Source organism: Taudactylus pleione, unplaced genomic scaffold (assembly GCF_031769625.1).
Source record: "Taudactylus pleione unplaced genomic scaffold, aTauple2 ptg001092l, whole genome shotgun sequence".
NCBI lineage: Eukaryota > Metazoa > Chordata > Amphibia > Anura > Myobatrachidae > Taudactylus > Taudactylus pleione.
This window is the reverse complement of record NW_028285493.1, coordinates 545,704-570,000: the sequence shown is the minus strand read 5'-3', so window position 1 is coordinate 570,000 and position 24,297 is coordinate 545,704. Positions and strand designations below refer to the sequence as shown.

At 46.1% G+C, this 24,297-nt stretch overlaps 1 protein-coding gene across 3 annotated transcripts in view; it reads right to left on the bottom strand.

Moving 5' to 3' along the window:
• The window catches only part of LOC148453761 (RNA-binding protein Nova-2-like), a 108,610-nt gene that overhangs the window by 71,362 nt on the left and 12,951 nt on the right, over window positions 1–24,297 (bottom strand). The window contains exon 1 of one of the 3 annotated variants that reach the window (XM_088461760.1): window positions 16,132–16,212. The exons of the other annotated variants lie outside the window; for them this stretch is intronic. The gene's annotated coding sequence lies outside the window, so the exon portion shown is untranslated. Of the gene's footprint in view, window positions 1–16,131; window positions 16,213–24,297 lie in introns of those variants that run through there. 3 annotated transcript variants of the gene reach the window in all.

Here is a 24,297-nt window from a genome sequence, read left to right as displayed (position 1 = left end):
AGTCACAGCGTCATACACACATACATGTGATCAGTGCAGTCACAGCGTCATACACACATACATGTGATCAGTGCAGTCACAGCGTCATACACACATACATGTGATCAGTGCAGTCACAGCATCATACACACATACATGTGATCAGTGCAGTCACAGCGTCATACACACATACATGTGATCAGTGCAGTCACAGCGTCATACACACATACATGTGATCAGTGCAGTCACAGCGTCATACACACATACATGTGATCAGTGCAGTCACAGCGTCGGCGTCATATACACATACATGTGATCAGTGCAGTCAGTGTGCAGGCTCTGTGTGACAGCGTCATATACACATACATGTGATCAGTGCAGGCAGTGTGTGACAGCGTCATACACATACATGTGATCAGTGCTGTCACAGCATCATGTACGCATACATGTGATCAGTGCAGTCAGTGTGCAGGCTCTGTGTGACAGCGTCATATACACATACATGTGATCAGTGCAGGCTCTGTGTGACAGCGTCATATACACATACATGTGATCAGTGCAGGCTCTGTGTGACAGCGTCATACACACATGTGATCAGTGCAGTCAGTGTGCAGACGTTATATACACATACATGTGATCAGTGCAGTCAGTGTGCAGGCGTCACATACACATACATGTGATCAGTGCAGGCTCTGTGTGACAGCGTCATATACACATACATGTGATCAGTGCAGGCTCTGTGTGACAGCGTCATATACACATACATGTGATTAGTGCAGGCTCTGTGTGACAGCGTCATATACACATACATGTGATCAGTGCAGTCACTGTGCAGGCGTCACATACACATACATGTGATCAGTGCAGTCACTGTGCAGGCGTCACATACACATACATGTGATCAGTGCAGTCACTGTGCAGGCGTCACATACACATACATGTGATCAGTGCAGTCAGTGTGCAGGCGTCATATACACATACATGTGATCAGTGCAGTCAGTGTGCAGGCTCTGTGTGACAGCGTCATATACACATAAATGTGATCAGTGCAGTCACTGTGCAGGCGTCACATACACATACATGTGATCAGTGCAGTCACTGTGCAGGCGTCACATACACATACATGTGATCAGTGCAGTCAGTGTGCAGGCGTCACATACACATACATGTGATCAGTGCAGTCAGTGTGCAGGCTCTGTGTGACAGCGTCATATACACATAAATGTGATCAGTGTAGTCAGTGTGCAGACGTCATACACACATACATGTGATCAGTGCAGTCACTGTGCAGGCGTCATATACACATACATGTGATCAGTGCAGTCAGTGTGCAGGCTCTGTGTGACAGTGTCATATACACATACATGTGATCAGTGCAGTCACTGTGCAGGCGTCTTATACACATACATGTGATCAGTGCAGTCAGTGTGCAGGCTCTGTGTGACAGTGTCATATACACATACATGTTATCAGTGCAGTCAGTGTGCAGGCGTCATACACATACATGTGATCAGTGCAGTCACTGTGCAGGCTCTGTGTGACAGCGTCATATACACATACATGTGATCAGTGCAGTCAGTGTGCAGGCTCTGTGTGACAGCGTCATATACACATACATGTGATCAGTGCAGGCTCTGTGTGACAGCGTCATACACATACATGTGATCAGTGCAGTCAGTGTGCAGGCGTCACATACACATACATGTGATCAGTGCAGTCAGTGTGCAGGCTCTGTGTGACAGCGTCATATACACATAAATGTGATCAGTGTAGTCAGTGTGCAGACGTCATACACACATACATGTGATCAGTGCAGTCACTGTGCAGGCGTCATATACACATACATGTGATCAGTGCAGTCAGTGTGCAGGCTCTGTGTGACAGTGTCATATACACATACATGTGATCAGTGCAGTCACTGTGCAGGCGTCTTATACACATACATGTGATCAGTGCAGTCAGTGTGCAGGCTCTGTGTGACAGTGTCATATACACATACATGTTATCAGTGCAGTCAGTGTGCAGGCGTCATACACATACATGTGATCAGTGCAGTCACTGTGCAGGCTCTGTGTGACAGCGTCATATACACATACATGTGATCAGTGCAGTCAGTGTGCAGGCTCTGTGTGACAGCGTCATATACACATACATGTGATCAGTGCAGGCTCTGTGTGACAGCGTCATACACATACATGTGATCAGTGCTGTCACAGCATCATGTACGCATACATGTGATCAGTGCAGTCAGTGTGCAGGCTCTGTGTGACAGCGTCATATACACATACATGTGATCAGTGCAGTCACTGTGCAGGTGTCATATACACATACATGTGATCAGTGCAGTCAGTGTGCAGGCGTCATATACACATACATGTGATCAGTGCAGTCAGTGTGCAGGCTCTGTGTGACAGTGTCATATACACATACATGTGATTAGTGCAGGCTCTGTGTGACAGCGTCATATACACATACATGTGACCAGTGCAGGCTCTGTGTGACAGCGTCATATACACATACATGTGATTAGTGCAGGCTCTGTGTGACAGCGTCATATACACATACATGTGATCAGTGTAGTCAGTGTGCAGACGTCATATACACATACATGTGATCAGTGCAGTCACTGTGCAGGCGTCATATACACATACATGTGATCAGTGCAGTCAGTGTGCAGGCTCTGTGTGACAGTGTCATATACACATACATGTTATCAGTGCAGGCTCTGTGTGACAGCATCATATACACATACATGTTATCAGTGCAGTCAGTGTGCAGGCGTCATACACATACATGTGATCAGTGCAGTCACTGTGCAGGCGTCATATACACATACATGTGATCAGTGCTGTCACAGCATCATGTACGCATACATGTGATCAGTGCAGTCAGTGTGCAGGCTCTGTGTGACAGCATCATATACACATACATGTGATCAGTGCAGTCACTGTGCAGGCTCTGTGTGACAGCGTCATACACATACATGTGATCAGTGCTGTCACAGCATCATGTACGCATACATGTGATCAGTGCAGTCAGTGTGCAGGCTCTGTGTGACAGCATCATATACACATACATGTGATCAGTGCAGTCACCGTGCAGGCTCTGTGTGACAGCGTCATACACATACATGTGATCAGTGCTGTCACAGCATCATGTACGCATACATGTGATCAGTGCAGTCACAGCGTCATACACACATACATGTGATCAGTGCAGTCACAGCGTCATACACACATACATGTGATCAGTGCAGTCACAGCGTCATACACACATACATGTGATCAGTGCAGTCACAGCGTCATACACACATACATGTGATCAGTGCAGTCACAGCGTCATACACATACATGTGATCAGTGCAGTCACAGCGTCATACACACATACATGTGATCAGTGCAGTCACAGCGTCATACACACATACATGTGATCAGTGCAGTCACAGCATCATACACACATACATGTGATCAGTGCAGTCACAGCGTCATACGCACACGTGATCAGTGCAGGCTCTGCGTGACAGTGTCATATACACATACATGTGATCAGTGCAGTCACTGTGCAGATGTCATATACACATACATGTGATCAGTGCAGTCAATGTGCAGGCTCTGTGTGACAGCATCATACACACATACATGTGATCAGTGCAGTCACAGCGTCATACGCACACGTGATCAGTGCAGGCTCTGCGTGACAGTGTCATATACACATACATGTGATCAGTGCAGTCACTGTGCAGATGTCATATACACATACATGTGATCAGTGCAGGCAGTGTGCAGGCTCTGTGTGACAGCGTCATATACACATACATGTGATCAGTGCAGTCAGTGTGCAGGCTCTGTGTGACAGCGTCATACACATACATGTGATCAGTGCAGGCAGTGTGCAGGCTCTGTGTGACAGCGTCATATACACATACATGTGATCAGTGCAGTCAGTGTGCAGGCTCTGTGTGACAGCGTCATATACACATACATGTGATCAGTGCAGTCAGTGTGCAGGCGTCATATACACATACATGTGATCAGTGCAGTCAGTGTGCAGGCTCTGTGTGACAGCGTCATATACACATACATGTGATCAGTGCAGTCAGTGTGCAGGCTCTGTGTGACAGAGTCATATACACATACATGTGATCAGTGCAGTCAGTGTGCAGACGTCATATACACATACATGTGATCAGTGCAGTCACTGTGCAGGCTCTGTGTGACAGCGTCATATACACATACATGTGATCAGTGCAGTCACTGTGCAGGCGTCACATACACATACATGTGATCAGTGCAGTCACTGTGCAGGCTCTGTGTGACAGCGTCATACACATACATGTGATCAGTGCAGTCAATGTGCAGGCGTCATATACACATACATGTGATCAGTGCAGTCAGTGTGCAGGCTCTGTGTGACAGCGTCATATACACATACATGTGATCAGTGCAGTCAGTGTGCAGGCGTCATATACACATACATGTGATCAGTGCAGTCAGTGTGCAGGCTCTGTGTGACAGCATCATATACACATACATGTGATCAGTGCAGTCAGTGTGCAGGCTCTGTGTGACAGCGTCATATACACATACATGTGATCAGTGCAGTCAGTGTGCAGGCTCTGTGTGACAGCGTCATACACATACATGTGATCAGTGCAGGCAGTGTGCAGGCTCTGTGTGACAGCGTCATATACACATACATGTGATCAGTGCACTCAGTGTGCAGGCTCTGTGTGACAGCGTCATATACACATACATGTGATCAGTGCAGTCAGTGTGCAGGCTCTGTTTGACAGCGTCATACACATACATGTGATCAGTGCAGGCAGTGTGCAGGCTCTGTGTGACAGCGTCATATACACATACATGTGATCAGTGCAGGCTCTGTGTGACAGCGTCATATACACATACATGTGATTAGTGCAGGCTCTGTGTGACAGCGTCATATACACATACATGTGATCAGTGTAGTCAGTGTGCAGACGTCATATACACATACCTGTGATCAGTGCAGTCAGTGTGCAGGCTCTGTGTAACAGCGTCATATACACATACATGTGATCAGTGCAGTCAGTGTGCAGGCTCTGTGTGACAGCGTCATATACACATACATGTGATCAGTGCAGTCAGTGTGCAGGCTCTGTGTGACAGCGTCATACACATACATGTGATCAGTGCAGGCAGTGTGCAGGCTCTGTGTGACAGCGTCATATACACATACATGTGATCAGTGCAGTCAGTGTGCAGGCTCTGTGTGACAGCGTCATATACACATACATGTGATCAGTGCAGTCAGTGTGCAGGCTCTGTGTGACAGCGTCATACACATACATGTGATCAGTGCAGTCAGTGTGCAGGCTCTGTGTGACAGCGTCATATACACATACATGTGATCACTAGCATGTTGTTAGGAAACTATGATTTTACTAAACATTGATACATTTTTCTGGCTATATTGGTCTCGGATGACCCGTTGTAAGGTCGCACTTAACATGATAGACCTACATACAAGTCTATCATATTTTGTAAGGTGTTGCAAAACCCTTACGGCGCCATAAAAATAAGGGCTAATAATAATAATAACACTACAAAATGTATAAAATGTCCTGCATCTGGCATGTGAATGTGTGTTTTCACCTAATTTAGAGACGCTGAATTCAGAGGAAAAAAAAAAATCAGTCAGAATTCCACTATAATGTCACATCCAGTGGCGCAAGTTCATCCTAGATGCCCGGAGACAAGTTATAATTTGGTGCCCAATTCCCTAAAAAAGGAAAATAAATATGGTGCATATCTATCTATCTGTCTATATATATCATATCTATATTTCTACCTATCTCATAGTATATGGTTATGGCGGCTTCTCAGGTGCCGGGAATAGGTGCCATGTATTGGGCGGCCATGACAGTACACTCCGGGTACATAGTTACACCTCTAAGTGGGGTGAATATATTGTGGGCAATGGAGGAGGTGCCCCGTCAGTGCTGGCACCTCCATTGTCTCCCATAGTTCTGCCCCTGGTCACATACTAGATGCACACAAATAAAAGCTTTGATAGCTATATCTGAAAAGAGGAAGAAAAGTCAATATTTCAATTAATCTCTGTAGAATGTAATATATTATAATTGTATTCATTCACAAAATTCTAATAAAACCACAGAAACGTTTAATAACCACAGAAACTCTTAGCGATGTAAATTGTTAAAAGATAAAATGTCACTTTGCGTTAAGGAAATAGGCTGGTGACGCTTTCCGTTTGTACAGTGTCTCATTGGTCTCTATAACATACATGCCTACCCTCCCGGTTTTCGCGGGAGGCTCCCGATTTTTCGAGTAACCCCCCGCACAACCGGAAGGGTAGGCATTTCTCCCGCATTCTCCCCACTTCCTAGTGAAGTGGGCAGAATTAGGGAGAATACCCGCGGCAATCGCGGGTCTCCGTGAAGGGGGCGGGGCTTAAGCTGTGATTCTGCATGAATCACAGCATTTGGCCCCGCCCCCTATGTAAATTGTGCCCAATCGCGGAAATGTTACCGCGAGGGGGCGGGGCTTAATGACGCGAATCGTCAAGCCCCGCCCCCGTCGGCCCCCTGCTGCATCTCTTACCCGGGCTTCTCCCGGGAAGAGAATGTTAAAGGTAGGCAACCCTGCTCTATAATAAGGAACCAGCAGTAGTCCCCATCAATGCAGGGTCCCAGCATCCTTGGCAGCGATGCTCCTTTGTCAGAATGTCTTGGTGGGAACGTTCCCCTTGTTCATCACTTGATAGGCAGGTTGTCAGGGAAAAGTCTAGATGGGAATATAAATAGTAATTTTTTAAGTAACAATCTACATACAATGTTCTTGTAGTTGTCCAATAGTTAATTCCCGATGGACATGCGGTTGGGCCTTTTTTCTGTTCCCTAAGAATCCTCGCACAGCAGCCATGAAGGACGAATAAGCAGTAGACCCAATTTCTGTCAATTTAGCGCTAAATACAAGAGTAGTTCAATAAGTAAGGTAGCAAGACCTCTCACATGTTATGTTCTGTATTTCATTCTGATTTCCCACCAGGCCAAAGCAGGTACATAGACCACTGCTTCCCCTCATGGCCAATAGGCTGTACTTCATATCAGTCATACTGTTTCAACATCAGCTGTAAGATGGCGGGGCTGGAGGAGACATGGTCACACATTGAGGTACGTAGTGTGATCAGATTCCAGTTTCTAAGGGCACATCAGCTGTAAGATGGCGGGGCTGGCGGAGACATGGTCACACATTAATGTGCGTAGTGTGATCAGATATTCCTGTGTCTAAGGGCACATCAGCTGTAAGATGGCGGGGCTGGTGTAGACAAGGTCACACATTTATGTGCGTAGTGTGATCAGATTCCTGTGTCTAAGGGCACATCAGCTGTAAGATGGCGGGGTTGGCGGAGACATGGTCACACACTGAGGTACGTAGTGTGATCATATTCCTGTGTCTAAGGGCACATCAGCTGTAAGATGGCGGGGCTGGCGGAGACATGGTCACACATTGAGGTGCGTAGTGTGATCAGATATTCCTGTGTCTAAGGGCACCATCAGCTGTAAGATGGCGGGGCTGGCGGAGACATGGTGACACATTGAGGTGTGTAGTGTGATCAGATTCCTGTGTATAAGGGCACATCAGCTGTAAGATGGCGGGGTTGGCGGAGACATGGTCACACACTGAGGTACGTAGTGTGATCATATTCCTGTGTCTAAGGGCACATCAGCTGTAAGATGGCGGGGCTGGCGGAGACATGGTCACACATTGAGGTGTGTAGTGTGATCAGATTCCTGTGTCTAAGGGCACATCAGCTGTAAGATGGCGGGGCTGGCGGAGACATGGTCACACATTGAGGTGCGTAATATTCCTGTGTAAGGGCACATCAGCTGTAAGATGGCGGGGCTGGCGGAGACATGGTCACACATTGAGGTACGTAGTGTGATCAGATTCCTGTGTCTAAGGGCACCATCAGCAACAGAAATTCATCGCCAATTTGTCGAGGTGTACGGTGATAGCGTCATGTGGGTTTGAATGTTGAATGTCTGTCTTGCTGTTATCAAAAGCATTGCACCAAACCCGCGACATGACGTTATCACCGCAAACCTCGACAAGTTGGCGATGAATTTCAGCAGGTGATGTGCCCTTTAGAGGCAGAAATCTGCATGCTAGGTGGGAACTGGGACAGGAACCAGCAAGCAACATGGCAACCAGCAGTAAGAGGAGGGTTCTGCCCCAGGACCAGCACATGGAGGAGAATGAGGAAGATGAGGAGGGGGATTCCGATGAGAGGATGAGGGTCTGGGGAGAAGGCAGAGTCTTGCAGAGCACTAAAGGGCCCATTTATTAATGATCGCATTTTGCAATGCGATGATGGCATGCAGTACCGCGCCTGATCGCATTGCAAAATGCGATCCTATCTGCCGGATGTATTATCCGGGACATGCAGGGAGACGGGCTCCGAAAAGAGCCCGTACCTGCGATGTCTCCGGAGGGCAGTCGGGGCTTCTGCGCATGCGCAGTCCCGTGGACTGCACATGAGCGGCTCCCATTGCCGGCGGAGGGATCTGGCAGATCCCTCCGCCGGCTGATATGCGGTAAGTCCCCATAGGCTACAGCGGCTAACGCTATCTTTAGATAGCGTTAGCTGCTGGGGCCAATATCGGGAATGCTTCGCATTCCCGATAGATACATTTTGCAGCATCGCATCCCCCATAGAAATCTATGGGGGAGGCGGCTGCCGGCGGCAATGGAGGGATCGCAGCAAGTATCGGAGATACCTGCTGTGGTCCCTCCTTCATACATCCGGGGGATACTTAGTATTTGAGGTAAACCCCCGAAAACTGGTGTTTTCGGGGAATTTACCTCAAATTCCCTTTGATAAATGGGCCCCTTAGTGATTAAATACTTTAATTTACAAATTTCTATTTTTATGCAGATTCCAGGGCTGATGGTCTTACTACTGAGATACCCACATGCGGTGGAGCTAACCGGTCACTGTGCGTATATGGATGCATCATTGGTCGCACCAAAGAAGATTGCACCAGCCCTATAGAGGTGCGGTTTCTCCATTGGACCATGGCTGCCTGTGTCAGTGCAACATCTGGCTAGACACCCCCCTTTTACCACCCAGCGACACCCACCGAAATTGCATCTCTCTGCTGTGATTTCAACCTGCGTCACTGAGCGGTAATCAGGACGCAATCGCAGCGTTACTCAGATGCATGCGCAGACTGAAAACATTTTCACATGAGTCTGACAATGCCACTGCTTCCATCTGTGAATGAGGCCCAAAGTGACAGCAGCCTGCGCAGTATTACAGATTGTGTTCCCAGACTGGAATCAGGGACTGGAGCGGGTGAGGCAGCGATACGCTGGGTACTAGAAGGCCTTTTGTAGTTCCTGAGCATGCACTAGGAGGAGACTAAGCTGCTGTGTATTACCATGAGTGAAGGCAGAGTCTGGAGAGCGATTGGTAGGCAGGAGTCTTAGTTGCCCTACCAGAGAGGCTGGGTTCCGGGCTGGGACCAGAGAGGCTGGGTTCCGGGCTGGGACCAGAGAGGCTGGGTTCCGGGCTGGGACCAGAGAGGCTGGGTTCCGGGCTGGGACCAGAGAGGCTGGGTTCCGGGCTGGGATGGATATTTTAGTCTTAGGACTGATATTCATAGCAGACACTGAAGGTTCAGGGTGGGAGCACAGAGACAGGACTCACGGTGAGAGAAGTTGCACTGGCAAACAGCTGGCCGCCCAGGAAGTCCTTTTATAGATAAAAGCTGCTGCTGATTGGTTGCAAGTGGAAAGGAACCATGAACTACCTACTCATTGGTAGATCCTGCATCAGGTGACCTCCTTGAAGTTGGCTGCACCCACACACCGTGGCCGGCGGGGAGATCAGCACGTAGGACGCCAGCAACATAGGAGCTAGCAGAGTGCAGGAGGTGGTGTGTCAGGGTAAGAGCAGCAGCTCCTGCCGCCCATCCGGGAGAAGGAGCGTCCTCAGTGGCCAGGAAGACCAGACGTGGCCGAGATGATGCGCTACGGAGAAGACCCGACAACGCCCAGACAGGTAAGCAGCGAGGTCTGCTTCTGGGTTCTCTAATTGGAGCCATAACACTTTCGAGGGAACGTCCAGTAGACTCCCAAATTTTGGGTAGCTCTCAAAGTACACAATCCCCACTTTTTGGCCTACCCCACTGTAGCTATAATCAGCCTCAGTTGGCTCAGATTCCCTCTCAGAGTGTCAGCCACACCACCATCTGGCTGCTGACCTCGTCCTCTTGCATCCTGCCCGAGGACCTCCCAAACTCCACTATCTTCAGCCACCTGCTGACTGGTAAGAGTGACCCGAGGAACTGGACCTATAGCATGGTGAGCGGACCTGGCTTATCCTGCTGAACTTTTACATACGCTCAATTCCCTGAATAATACTATGCGATTCCAAAAAGAAACTTGAAAAAAACAAAAACAAAAGCACACAGTTGTGGCCATTAGGCATAGATAATGAAGACATTTTCCGTCTGCTATTAGTGCCTCATCTACACTGGAAACAAATTAAAAAGTTCAGTTAGAGAAAAATGTGGTTGAACATTCGAGTCTCAAAAATATATATTTTTTGAGAACATACAATAAATGTGATAAAAGTGTTCTTACCGCCGGGAGCCACCGCACCGCCCAGAGCAACACTTGCAGAAACATGGAGCTAATCAGAATATCTTCAGACTCTGTGTCGCGTACATGGAGGTCATCCTTCTAGGGCACGGCATATGTGGACGTCATCCTTCTAGGGTGCCACGTACGTGGACATCATCCTTCTAGGGCGCGGCGCACATGGACATCATCCTTCTAGGGCATCATTGCAGAATCAAGCCTGAGAGGCAATGTTGCAGACGTCACCACGGAATGATTGTGTGTACAGATGTGTCCTTCTACATCTTTGCTGCAGTTGCACTAAAAAGCCCATTTCTCAGGGCGCCAGGTCCTGTGAGGCATCTTTTTTGCATTACGACTTAAAATTTATTTTTGGTGAAAAAAAAATAAAAATAAAATAAAAATATACGCTTTACCCCGGTCTCTCCGAGCACAGCAGCCTCCTCCCACACCTGCACATATCAATTCACTTGGATGTGGACCTACAATATGCATTTGAAGCTCACATAGGGCTCTTATTACTACAATCCACTTTGGTAATGCAGATTGTAGTGTGATATTACCGACTGAATTCGCATTGTCAATGTCACAGGGATTTACTACAAATTCCTTGCAGGGACAGAGCTTGCGATAAAGCTCTGTCCCTGCGAATCCCATCCGCACACTAGTCACGGTATTTTCGCAAAAAATACCGTGACTAGTGCCCCACGCATGCGCCGACCGGCCGCCACTGCTACCCCCCGGCGCAAAGCCCTGCCCCCGTTGTTAAGCCCTGGCCCCGTCATTAAGCCCCCCACAATCGCGGAAACCCCCCACTCTACCTTAATTACACTAACCTTCATGATCCGGGCTCCGGTGCTGTCTTCCATGTCCTCCGGTCAGGTGATATCCCATACTGCACTGGTACCCGATCACCTGATGACCGGGCCACAGTGCAGCATGGGAGACCAGCTGACCGGAGGGGAGACATCACCGGAGCCCCGATCACCGGTCCCTGGAGTCAGGTAAGTTATTTCTTTTATTAACTTTTGTTTTACACTGTATCAGTATGTGGTGTGTGTAGCAGAGATCAGCGTGTGGTGTGTGTGTAGCAGTGATCGGCGTGGTGTGTGTGTAGCAGTGATCGGCGTGTGGTGTGTGTAGCAGTGATCAGCGTGTGGTGTGTGTAGCAGTGATCAGCGTGTGGTGTGTGTAGCAGTGATCAGCGTGTGGTGTGTGTAGCAGTGATCAGCGTGTGGTGTGTGTAGCAGTGATCAGCGTGTGGTGTGTGTAGCAGTGATCAGCGTGTGGTGTGTGTAGCAGTGATCAGCGTGTGGTCTGTGTAGCAGTGATCAGCGTGTGGTGTGTGTAGCAGTGATCAGCGTGTGGTGTGTGTAGCAGTGATCAGCGTGTGGTGTGTGTAGCAGTGATCAGCGTGTGGTGTGTGTAGCAGTGATCAGCGTGTGGTGTGTGTAGCAGTGATCAGCGTGTGGTGTGTGTAGCAGTGATCAGCGTGTGGTGTGTGTAGCAGTGATCAGCGTGTGGTGTGTGTAGCAGTGATCAGCGTGTGGTGTGTGTAGCAGTGATCAGCGTGTGGTGTGTGTAGCAGTGATCAGCGTGTGGTGTGTGTAGCAGTGATCAGCGTGTGGTGTGTGTAGCAGTGATCAGCGTGTGGTGTGTGTAGCAGTGATCAGCGTGTGGTGTGTGTAGCAGTGATCAGCGTGTGGTGTGTGTAGCAGTGATCAGCGTGTGGTGTGTGTAGCAGTGATCAGCGTGTGGTGTGTGTGTAGTAGTGATCAGCGTGTGGTGTGTGTAGCAGTGATCAGCGTGTGGTGTGTGTGTAGTAGTGATCAGCGTGTGGTGTGTGTAGCAGTGATCAGCGTGTGGTGTGTGTAGCAGTGATCAGCGTGTGGTGTGTGTAGCAGTGATCAGCGTGTGGTGTGTGTAGCAGTGATCAGCGTGTGGTGTGTGTAGCAGTGATCAGCGTGTGGTGTGTGTAGCAGTGATCAGCGTGTGGTGTGTGTAGCAGTGATCAGCGTGTGGTGTGTGTAGCAGTGATCAGCGTGTGGTGTGTGTAGCAGTGATCAGCGTGTGGTGTGTGTAGCAGTGATCAGCGTGTGGTGTGTGTAGCAGTGATCAGCGTGTGGTGTGTGTAGCAGTGATCAGCGTGTGGTGTGTGTAGCAGTGATCAGCGTGTGGTGTGTGTAGCAGTGATCAGCGTGTGGTGTGTGTAGCAGTGATCGGCGTGTGGTCTGTGTAGCAGTGATCAGCGTGTGGTGTGTGTAGCAGTGATCAGCGTGTGGTGTGTGTAGCAGTGATCAGCGTGTGGTGTGTGTAGCAGTGATCAGCGTGTGGTGTGTGTAGCAGTGATCAGCGTGTGGTGTGTGTAGCAGTGATCAGCGTGTGGTGTGTGTAGCAGTGATCAGCGTGTGGTGTGTGTAGCAGTGATCAGCGTGTGGTGTGTGTAGCAGTGATCAGCGTGTGGTGTGTGTAGCAGTGATCAGCGTGTGGTGTGTGTAGCAGTGATCAGCGTGTGGTGTGTGTAGCAGTGATCAGCGTGTGGTGTGTGTAGCAGTGATCAGCGTGTGGTGTGTGTAGCAGTGATCAGCGTGTGGTGTGTGTAGCAGTGATCAGCGTGTGGTGTGTGTAGCAGTGATCAGCGTGTGGTGTGTGTAGCAGTGATCAGCGTGTGGTGTGTGTGTAGTAGTGATCAGCGTGTGGTGTGTGTAGCAGTGATCAGCGTGTGGTGTGTGTGTAGTAGTGATCAGCGTGTGGTGTGTGTAGCAGTGATCAGCGTGTGGTGTGTGTAGCAGTGATCAGCGTGTGGTGTGTGTAGCAGTGATCAGCGTGTGGTGTGTGTGTAGCAGTGATCAGCGTGTGGTGTGTGTGTAGTAGTGATCAGCGTGTGGTGTGTGTAGCAGTGATCAGTGTGTGGTGTGTGTAGCAGTGATCAGCGTGTGGTGTGTGTAGCAGTGATCAGCGTGTGGTGTGTGTAGCAGTGATCAGCGTGTGGTGTGTGTAGCAGTGATCAGCGTGTGGTGTGTGTAGCAGTGATCAGCGTGTGGTGTGTGTAGCAGTGATCAGCGTGTGGTGTGTGTAGCAGTGATCAGCGTGTGGTGTGTGTAGCAGTGATCAGCGTGTGGTGTGTGTAGCAGTGATCAGCGTGTGGTGTGTGTAGCAGTGATCAGCGTGTGGTGTGTGTAGCAGTGATCAGCGTGTGGTGTGTGTAGCAGTGATCAGCGTGTGGTGTGTGTAGCAGTGATCAGCGTGTGGTGTGTGTGTAGCAGTGATCAGCGTGTGGTGTGTGTAGCAGTGATCAGCGTGTGGTGTGTGTGTAGCAGTGATCAGCGTGTGGTGTGTGTAGCAGTGATCAGCGTGTGATCTGTTTAGACCACACAGCTGATCACTGGGGCCGGCTCTCCCCGTTAGAGCAGGGCAGGAGTCCGGTAACCGGGGGAGACCCTGGATAACGCCACCTCCAGGTGACGTTATTATCACAGGGCTTTTTCCGGTATTTTTTTACAATTTATATTTAGTAACTATGGAAGGATCACATTTCCCATTACAGTTATGGGAAATGGGATCTGCTTTACTAAAAATAAGTGATACTGGGGGTTGGAGTAGAATTTTATGAATTCTAATCCAATTGCCCTGTAATAACTATAGGTGATACTAAAATAACGTGAAAAGGGTGTGACAACACAAAACAGCCTTTATCACTTTATTTTAGTAATAATGATGTTAATAAATAGAGCCCCATGATGTCAGTATTTACAATATGAAGCTCCACAGAGTTCGAGACTATTAAACACAAGATACCATATTCCTAGTGCGATCATTAACTGTAACATTATTTGCAGGTGTGGATTAATCAGGATAAACCCACGGTACCAATTGTATCACGTTTATTCATTTTTATATATCTAGCAACATTTTTTTTTTTGGGATCCAACTGATTTATTGTATTCAATATATTATATACTCATATCACTTGTGTAATTGTCTTATATTGACCGGTCAACAACAAATTTAGTAAAATTTATATATTCTATACACTGTGTGAATTGTGTTTCATTCATATCAATCTTCCTGGTAATATAATAGCGCAGAGTCCTGTATATTCTTTATTTTTTTAGTGCAACTGCAGCAAAGATGTAGAAGGACACATCTGTAACCCTGAGGCTGCGGGTGTCGGCACAGAATGAGTGCGTGTAACCCTGAGGCTGCGGCTGTCGGCACAGAATGAGTGCGTGTAACCCTGAGGCTGCGGGTGTCGGCACAGAAGGAGTGCATGTAACCCTGAGGCTGCGGGTGTCGGCACAGAAGGAGTGCGTGTAACCCTGAGGCTGCGGGTGTCGGCACAGAAGGAGTGCGTGTAACCCTGAGGCTGCGGGTGTCGGCACAGAAGGAGTGCGTGTAACCCTGAGGCTGCGGGTGTCGGCACAGAAGGAGTGCGTGTAACCCTGAGGCTGCGGGTGTCGGCACAGAAGGAGTGCGTGTAAGACTGAGGCTGCGGGTGTCGGCACAGAATGAGTGCGTGTAACCCTGAGGCTGCGGGTGTCGGCACAGAATGAGTGCGTGTAACCCTGAGGCTGCGGCTGTCGGCACAGAATGAGTGCGTGTAACCCTGAGGCTGCGGGTGTTGGCACAGAATGAGTGCGTGTAACCCTGAGGCTGCGGGTGTCGGCACAGAATGAGTGCGTATAACCCTGAGGCTGCGGCTGTCGGCACAGAATGAGTGCGTGTAACCCTGAGGCTGCGGCTGTCGGCACAGAATGAGTGCGTGTAACCCTGAGGCTGCGGCTGTCGGCACAGAATGAGTGCGTGTAACCCTGAGGCTGCAGGTGTCGGCACAGAATGAGTGCGTGTAACCCTGAGGCTGCGGGTGTCGGCACAGAAGGAGTGCGTGTAACCCTGAGGCTGCGGGTGTCGGCACAGAATGAAAACGTGTAACCCTGAGGCTGCGGGTGTCGGCACAGAATGAGTGCATGTAACCCTGAGGCTGCGGGTGTCGGCACAGAATGAGTGCATGTAACCCTGAGGCTGCGGGTGTCGGCACAGAATGAGTGCATGTAACCCTGAGGCTGCGGGTGTCAGCACAGAATGAGTGTGTGTAACCCTGAGGCTGCGGGTGTTGGCACAGAATGAGTGCATGTAAGACTGAAGCTGTGGGTGTCGGCACAGAATGAGTGCGTGTAAGACTGAGGCTGCAGGTGTCGGCACAGAATGAGTGCATGTAACACTGAAGCTGTGGGTGTCGGCACAGAATGAGTGCGTGTAAGACTGAAGCTGTGGGTGTGTTGCAGTTACATAGAATATAAATTAGGTCAGATAAGTTATTATACCTTATACAATGCATTACAAACACCTCTACATCCTGACTTGTTTATCTCTTAGCAGAGGTCACAAGTCCTTATAGTAAAGTCATTCTTTACCTTTAGCTACATATTAATAAGGTTCTGGGAGAGTGGTTGGTTTCCTGGTAGTTTAGAGGTTAGAAATATGTAACTTTTATAGGTGTTACCTGCTTGTGCTCTCTCTGCAGGAGCCACGCCAGCCCCAGCCCTGACAGCGGACGCCTCTGGATTAGTCTCTGATCTTCTGGCCCAGGTGAGGAGAAGTGTAGAGCTTTCTGCCTGAACTGGAAGATTACTACAACACTGCTAAATTTGGTAATTAGCGTTAGGGTTTAGTAAATAGGTCCTCAGGCTTCTCCTGCCTAGATCAATGCTCTTAAAGTCTATCTTTATGTATATAATAAAATTGTGTCTGGTGCTCTAGAGCAGAGGTTCTCAAACTCGGTCTTCGGGACCCCACACAGTTCACGTTTTCCAGGTCACCCAGCAGGTGCACAGGTGTATTCATTACTCACTGACACATTTTAAAAGATCCAAAAGTGGAGTTAATTATTTCACTGGTGACTCTGTGAGGAGACCTGGAAAACATGCACTGTTTGGGGTCCTGAGGACCGGGTTTGAGAACCTGTGGTCTAGATAAAGGACTTTGTTGCTCTCATATTTTCAAAATACAACATATTAGGTATAGGATTAAAGAATATTGAAATGTGTAATTATTTCCACTGTAATAGTAAAATAAATATACATTTTATATATATCAGAACTTTTCTTGCAATTACCAGGTACAACTAGTAATGGTCACTACATATTCCTACATTAGGTTTTATTATGATTATTATTATTATCATCATCATATATTATGAAGCCTGGTATACTCTGTAGCACCAGAGGGAACAGACACAGTAACACAGAACTAGCAGACAGACAAGGCAGTAAGGTATCCAGCTCACAGGCTGACATTCTGTATTATTCTGATTATATTATAATGTATTATGAAGCCTGGTATACTCTGTAGCACTTTACTATAGGGAACAGACACAGTAACACAGAAGAAGCAGAGAGACAAGGTAGTAAGGTATCCAGCTCACAGGCTGACATTCTGTATTATTCTGATTATATTATCATGCATTATGAAGTCTGTTATACTCTGTAGCACCAGAGGGAACAGACACAGTAACACAGAACTAGCAGACAGACAAGGCAGTAAGGTATCCAGCTCACAGGCTGACATTCTGTATTATTCTGATTATATTATCATGTATTATAAAGCCTGGTATACTCTGTAGCACCAGAGGGAACAGGCACAGTAACACAGAACTAGCAGACAGACAAGGCAGTAAGGTACCCAGCTCACATTCTGTATTATTCTGATTATATTATCATGTATTATGAAGCCTGGTATACTCTGTAGCACCAGAGGGAACAGGCACAGTAACACAGAACTAGCAGACAGACAAGGCAGTAAGGTACCCAGCTCACATTCTGTATTATTCTGATTATATTATCATGTATTATGAAGCCTGGTATACTCTGTAGCACCAGAGGGAACAGACACAGTAACACAGAACTAGCAGACAGACAAGGCAGTAAGGTACACAGCTCGTAGGCTGACATTCTGTATTATTTTGATTATCATCATCATGTATTATGAAGCCTGGTATACTCTCTAGCACTTTACCAGAGGGAACAGACACAGTAACACAGAACTAGGAGACAGACAAGACAGCAAGGTACCCAGCTCACAGGCTGACATTCTGTATTATTCTGATTATATTATCATGTATTATGAAGCCTGGTATACTCTGTAGCACCATAGGGAACAGACACAGTAACACAGAACTAGCAGACAGTCAAGTTAGTAAGGTACCCAGCTCGTAGGCTGACATTCTGTATTATTCTGATTATATGATCATGTATTATGAAGCCTGGTATACTCTGTAGCACTTTACCAGAGGGAACAGACACAGTAACACAGAACTAGCAGACAAACAAGGCAATAGGTACCCAGCTCACAGGCAGACATTCTGTATTATTTTGATTATATTATCATGTATTATGAAGCCTGGTATACTCTGTAGCACCATAGGGAACAGACACAGTAACACAGAACTAGCAGACAGACAAGGCAGTAAGGTACCCAGCTCACATTCTGTATTATTCTGATTATATTATCATGTATTATGAAGCCTGGTATACTCTGTAGCACAATAGGGAACAGACACAGTAACACAGAACTAGCAGACAGACAAGGCAGTAAGGTACCCAGCTCACAGGCTGACATTCTGTATTATTCTGATTATATTATCATGTATTATGAAGCCTGGTATACTCTGTAGCACCAGAGGGAACAGACACAGTAACACAGAACTAGCAGACAGACAAGGCATTAAGGTACACAGCTCGTAGGCTGACATTCTGTATTATTTTGATTATCATCATCAGGTATTATGAAGCCTGGTATACTCTGTAGCACTTTACCAGAGGGAACAGACACAGTAACACAGAACTAGCAGACAAACAAGGCAGTAAGGTATCCAGCTCACAGGCTGACATTCTGTATTATTCTGATTATATTATCATGTATTATGAAGCCTGGTATACTCTATAGCACCATAGGGAACAGACACAGTAACACAGAACTAGCAGACAGACAAGGCAATAGGTACCCAGCTCACAGGCAGACATTCTGTATTATTGTGATTATATTATCATGTATTATGAAGCCTGGTATACTCTGTAGCACCAGAGGGAACAGACACAGTAACACAGAACTAGCAGACAGACAAGGCAGTAAGGTACCCAGCTCACATTCTGTATTATTCTGATTATATTATCATGTATTATGAAGCCTGGTATACTCTATAGCACCATAGGGAACAGACACAGTAACACAGAACTAGCAGACAGACAAGGCAATAGGTACCCAGCTCACAGGCAGACATTCTGTATTATTGTGATTATATTATCATGTATTATGAAGCCTGGTATACTCTGTAGCACCAGAGGGAACAGACACAGTAACACAGAACTAGCAGACAGACAAGGCAGTAAGGTACCCAGCTCACATTCTGTATTATTCTGATTATATTATCATGTATTATGAAGCCTGGTATACTCTGTAGCACAATAGGGAACAGACACAGTAACACAGAACTAGCAGACAGACAAGGCAGTAAGGTACCCAGCTCACAGGCTGACATTCTGTATTATTCTGATTATATTATCAAGTATTATGAAGCCTGGTATACTCTGTAGCACTTTACCAGAGGGAACAGACACAGTAACACAGAACTAGGAGACAGACATGGCAGAAAGGTATCCAGCTCACAGGCTGACATTCTGTATTATTCTGATTATATTATCATGTATTATGAAGCCCGGTATACTCTGTAGCACCATAGTGAACAGACACAGTAACATAGAAGAAGCAGAGAGACAAGGCAGTAAGGTATCCAGCTCACAAGCTGACATACTGTATTCTTCTGATTATAGTATCATGTATTATTAAGTCTGGTATACTCTGTAGTACCATAGGGAACAGACACAGTAACACAGAACTAGCAACCAGACAAGGCAGTAAGGTACCCAGCTCACAGGCTGACATTCTGTATTATTCTGATTATAGTATAATGTATTATGAATCCTGGTATACTCTGTAGCCCCATAGGGAAAAGACACATCAACACAGAACTAGCAGACAGACAAGGCAGTAAGGTACCCAGCTCACAGGCTGACATTCTGTATTATTTTGATTATATTATCATGTATTATGAAGCCTGGTATACTCTGTAGCACCATAGGGAACAGACACAGTAACACAGAACTAGCAGAGAGACAAGGCAGTAAGGTACCCAGCTCACAGGCTGACACTGTATTATTCTGATTATATTATCATGTATTATGAAGCCTGGTATACTCTGTAGCACCAGAGGGAACAGACACAGTAACACAGAACTAGCAGACAGACAGGGCAGTAAGTTACCCAGCTCACATTCTGTATTATTCTGGTTATATTATCATGTATTATGAAGCCTGGTATACTCTGTAGCACCAGAGGGAACAGACACAGTAACACAGAACTAGCAGAGAGACAAGGCAGTAAGGTACCCAGCTCACAGGCTGACATACTGTATTATTCTGATTATATTATCATGTATTATGAAGCCTGGTATACTGTGTAGCACTTTACTATAGGGAACAGACACAGTAACACAGAACTAGGAGACAGACAAGGCAGAAAGGTATCCAGCTCGTAGGCTGACATTCTATATTATTCTGATTATCATCATCAGGTATTATGAAGCCTGTTATACTCTGTAGCACCTTACCAGAGGGAACAGACACAGTAACACAGAACTAGCAGATAGACAAGGCAGTAAGGTATCCAGCTCGCAGGCTGACATTCTTTATTATTCTGATTATATTATTATGTATTATGAAGCCTGGTATACTCTGTAGCACTTTACTATAGGGAACAGACACAGTAACACAGAAGAAGCAGAGAGAAAAGGCAGTTAGGTACCCAGCTCACAGGCTGACAATCTGTATTATTCTGATTATATTATCATGTATTATGAAGCCTGGTATACTCTGTAGCACCATAGGGAACAGACACAGTAACACAGAACTAGCAGACAGTCTAGGCAGTAAGGTACCCAGCTCGTAGGCTGACATTCTGTATTATTCTGATTATATTATCATGTATTATGAAGCCTGGTATACTCTGTAGCACCAGAGGGAACAGACACAGTAACACAGAACAAGCAGACAGACAAGGCAGTAAGGTACCCAGCTCACATTCTGTATTATTCTGATTATATTATCATGTATTATGAAGCCTGGTATACTCTGTAGCACCAGAGGGAACAGGCACAGTAACACAGAACTAGCAGACAGACAAGGCAGTAAGGTACCCAGCTCACATTCTGTATTATTCTGATTATATTATCATGTATTATGAAGCCTGGTATACTCTGTAGCACCAGAGGGAACAGACACAGTAACACAGAACTAGCAGACAGACAAGGCAGTAAGGTACACAGCTCGTAGGCTGACATTCTGTATTATTTTGATTATCATCATCATGTATTATGAAGCCTGGTATACTCTCTAGCACTTTACCAGAGGGAACAGACACAGTAACACAGAACTAGGAGACAGACAAGACAGCAAGGTACCCAGCTCACAGGCTGACATTCTGTATTATTCTGATTATATTATCATGTATTATGAAGCCTGGTATACTCTGTAGCACCATAGGGAACAGACACAGTAACACAGAACTAGCAGACAGTCAAGTTAGTAAGGTACCCAGCTCGTAGGCTGACATTCTGTATTATTCTGATTATATGATCATGTATTATGAAGCCTGGTATACTCTGTAGCACTTTACCAGAGGGAACAGACACAGTAACACAGAACTAGCAGACAAACAAGGCAATAGGTACCCAGCTCACAGGCAGACATTCTGTATTATTTTGATTATATTATCATGTATTATGAAGCCTGGTATACTCTGTAGCACCATAGGGAACAGACACAGTAACACAGAACTAGCAGACAGACAAGGCAGTAAGGTACCCAGCTCACATTCTGTATTATTCTGATTATATTATCATGTATTATGAAGCCTGGTATACTCTGTAGCACAATAGGGAACAGACACAGTAACACAGAACTAGCAGACAGACAAGGCAGTAAGGTACCCAGCTCACAGGCTGACATTCTGTATTATTCTGATTATATTATCATGTATTATGAAGCCTGGTATACTCTGTAGCACCAGAGGGAACAGACACAGTAACACAGAACTAGCAGACAGACAAGGCATTAAGGTACACAGCTCGTAGGCTGACATTCTGTATTATTTTGATTATCATCATCAGGTATTATGAAGCCTGGTATACTCTGTAGCACTTTACCAGAGGGAACAGACACAGTAACACAGAACTAGCAGACAAACAAGGCAGTAAGGTATCCAGCTCACAGGCTGACATTCTGTATTATTCTGATTATATTATCATGTATTATGAAGCCTGGTATACTCTATAGCACCATAGGGAACAGACACAGTAACACAGAACTAGCAGACAGACAAGGCAATAGGTACCCAGCTCACAGGCAGACATTCTGTATTATTGTGATTATATTATCATGTATTATGAAGCCTGGTATACTCTGTAGCACCAGAGGGAACAGACACAGTAACACAGAACTAGCAGACAGACAAGGCAGTAAGGTACCCAGCTCACATTCTGTATTATTCTGATTATATTATCATGTATTATGAAGCCTGGTATACTCTATAGCACCATAGGGAACAGACACAGTAACACAGAACTAGCAGACAGACAAGGCAATAGGTACCCAGCTCACAGGCAGACATTCTGTATTATTGTGATTATATTATCATGTATTATGAAGCCTGGTATACTCTGTAGCACCAGAGGGAACAGACACAGTAACACAGAACTAGCAGACAGACAAGGCAGTAAGGTACCCAGCTCACATTCTGTATTATTCTGATTATATTATCATGTATTATGAAGCCTGGTATACTCTGTAGCACAATAGGGAACAGACACAGTAACACAGAACTAGCAGACAGACAAGGCAGTAAGGTACCCAGCTCACAGGCTGACATTCTGTATTATTCTGATTATATTATCATGTATTATGAAGCCTGGTATACTCTGTAGCACTTTACCAGAGGGAACAGACACAGTAACACAGAACTAGGAGACAGACATGGCAGAAAGGTATCCAGCTCACAGGCTGACATTCTGTATTATTCTGATTATATTATCATGTATTATGAAGCCCGGTATACTCTGTAGCACCATAGTGAACAGACACAGTAACATAGAAGAAGCAGAGAGACAAGGCAGTAAGGTATCCAGCTCACAAGCTGACATACTGTATTCTTCTGATTATAGTATCATGTATTATTAAGTCTGGTATACTCTGTAGTACCATAGGGAACAGACACAGTAACACAGAACTAGCAACCAGACAAGGCAGTAAGGTACCCAGCTCACAGGCTGACATTCTGTATTATTCTGATTATAGTATAATGTATTATGAATCCTGGTATACTCTGTAGCCCCATAGGGAAAAGACACATCAACACAGAACTAGCAGACAGACAAGGCAGTAAGGTACCCAGCTCACAGGCTGACATTCTGTATTATTTTGATTATATTATCATGTATTATGAAGCCTGGTATACTCTGTAGCACCATAGGGAACAGACACAGTAACACAGAACTAGCAGAGAGACAAGGCAGTAAGGTACCCAGCTCACAGGCTGACACTGTATTATTCTGATTATATTATCATGTATTATGAAGCCTGGTATACTCTGTAGCACCAGAGGGAACAGACACAGTAACACAGAACTAGCAGACAGACAGGGCAGTAAGTTACCCAGCTCACATTCTGTATTATTCTGGTTATATTATCATGTATTATGAAGCCTGGTATACTCTGTAGCACCAGAGGGAACAGACACAGTAACACAGAACTAGCAGAGAGACAAGGCAGTAAGGTACCCAGCTCACAGGCTGACATACTGTATTATTCTGATTATATTATCATGTATTATGAAGCCTGGTATACTGTGTAGCACTTTACTATAGGGAACAGACACAGTAACACAGAACTAGGAGACAGACAAGGCAGAAAGGTATCCAGCTCGTAGGCTGACATTCTATATTATTCTGATTATCATCATCAGGTATTATGAAGCCTGTTATACTCTGTAGCACCTTACCAGAGGGAACAGACACAGTAACACAGAACTAGCAGATAGACAAGGCAGTAAGGTATCCAGCTCGCAGGCTGACATTCTTTATTATTCTGATTATATTATTATGTATTATGAAGCCTGGTATACTCTGTAGCACCATAGGGAACAGACACAGTAACACAGAACTAGCAGACAGTCTAGGCAGTAAGGTACCCAGCTCGTAGGCTGACATTCTGTATTATTTTGATTATCATCATCATGTATTATGAAGCCTGGTATACTCTCTAGCACTTTACCAGAGGGAACAGACACAGTAACACAGAACTAGGAGACAGACAAGACAGCAAGGTACCCAGCTCACAGGCTGACATTCTGTATTATTCTGATTATATTATCATGTATTATGAAGCCTGGTATACTCTGTAGCACCATAGGGAACAGACACAGTAACACAGAACTAGCAGACAGTCAAGTTAGTAAGGTACCCAGCTCGTAGGCTGACATTCTGTATTATTCTGATTATATGATCATGTATTATGAAGCCTGGTATACTCTGTAGCACTTTACCAGAGGGAACAGACACAGT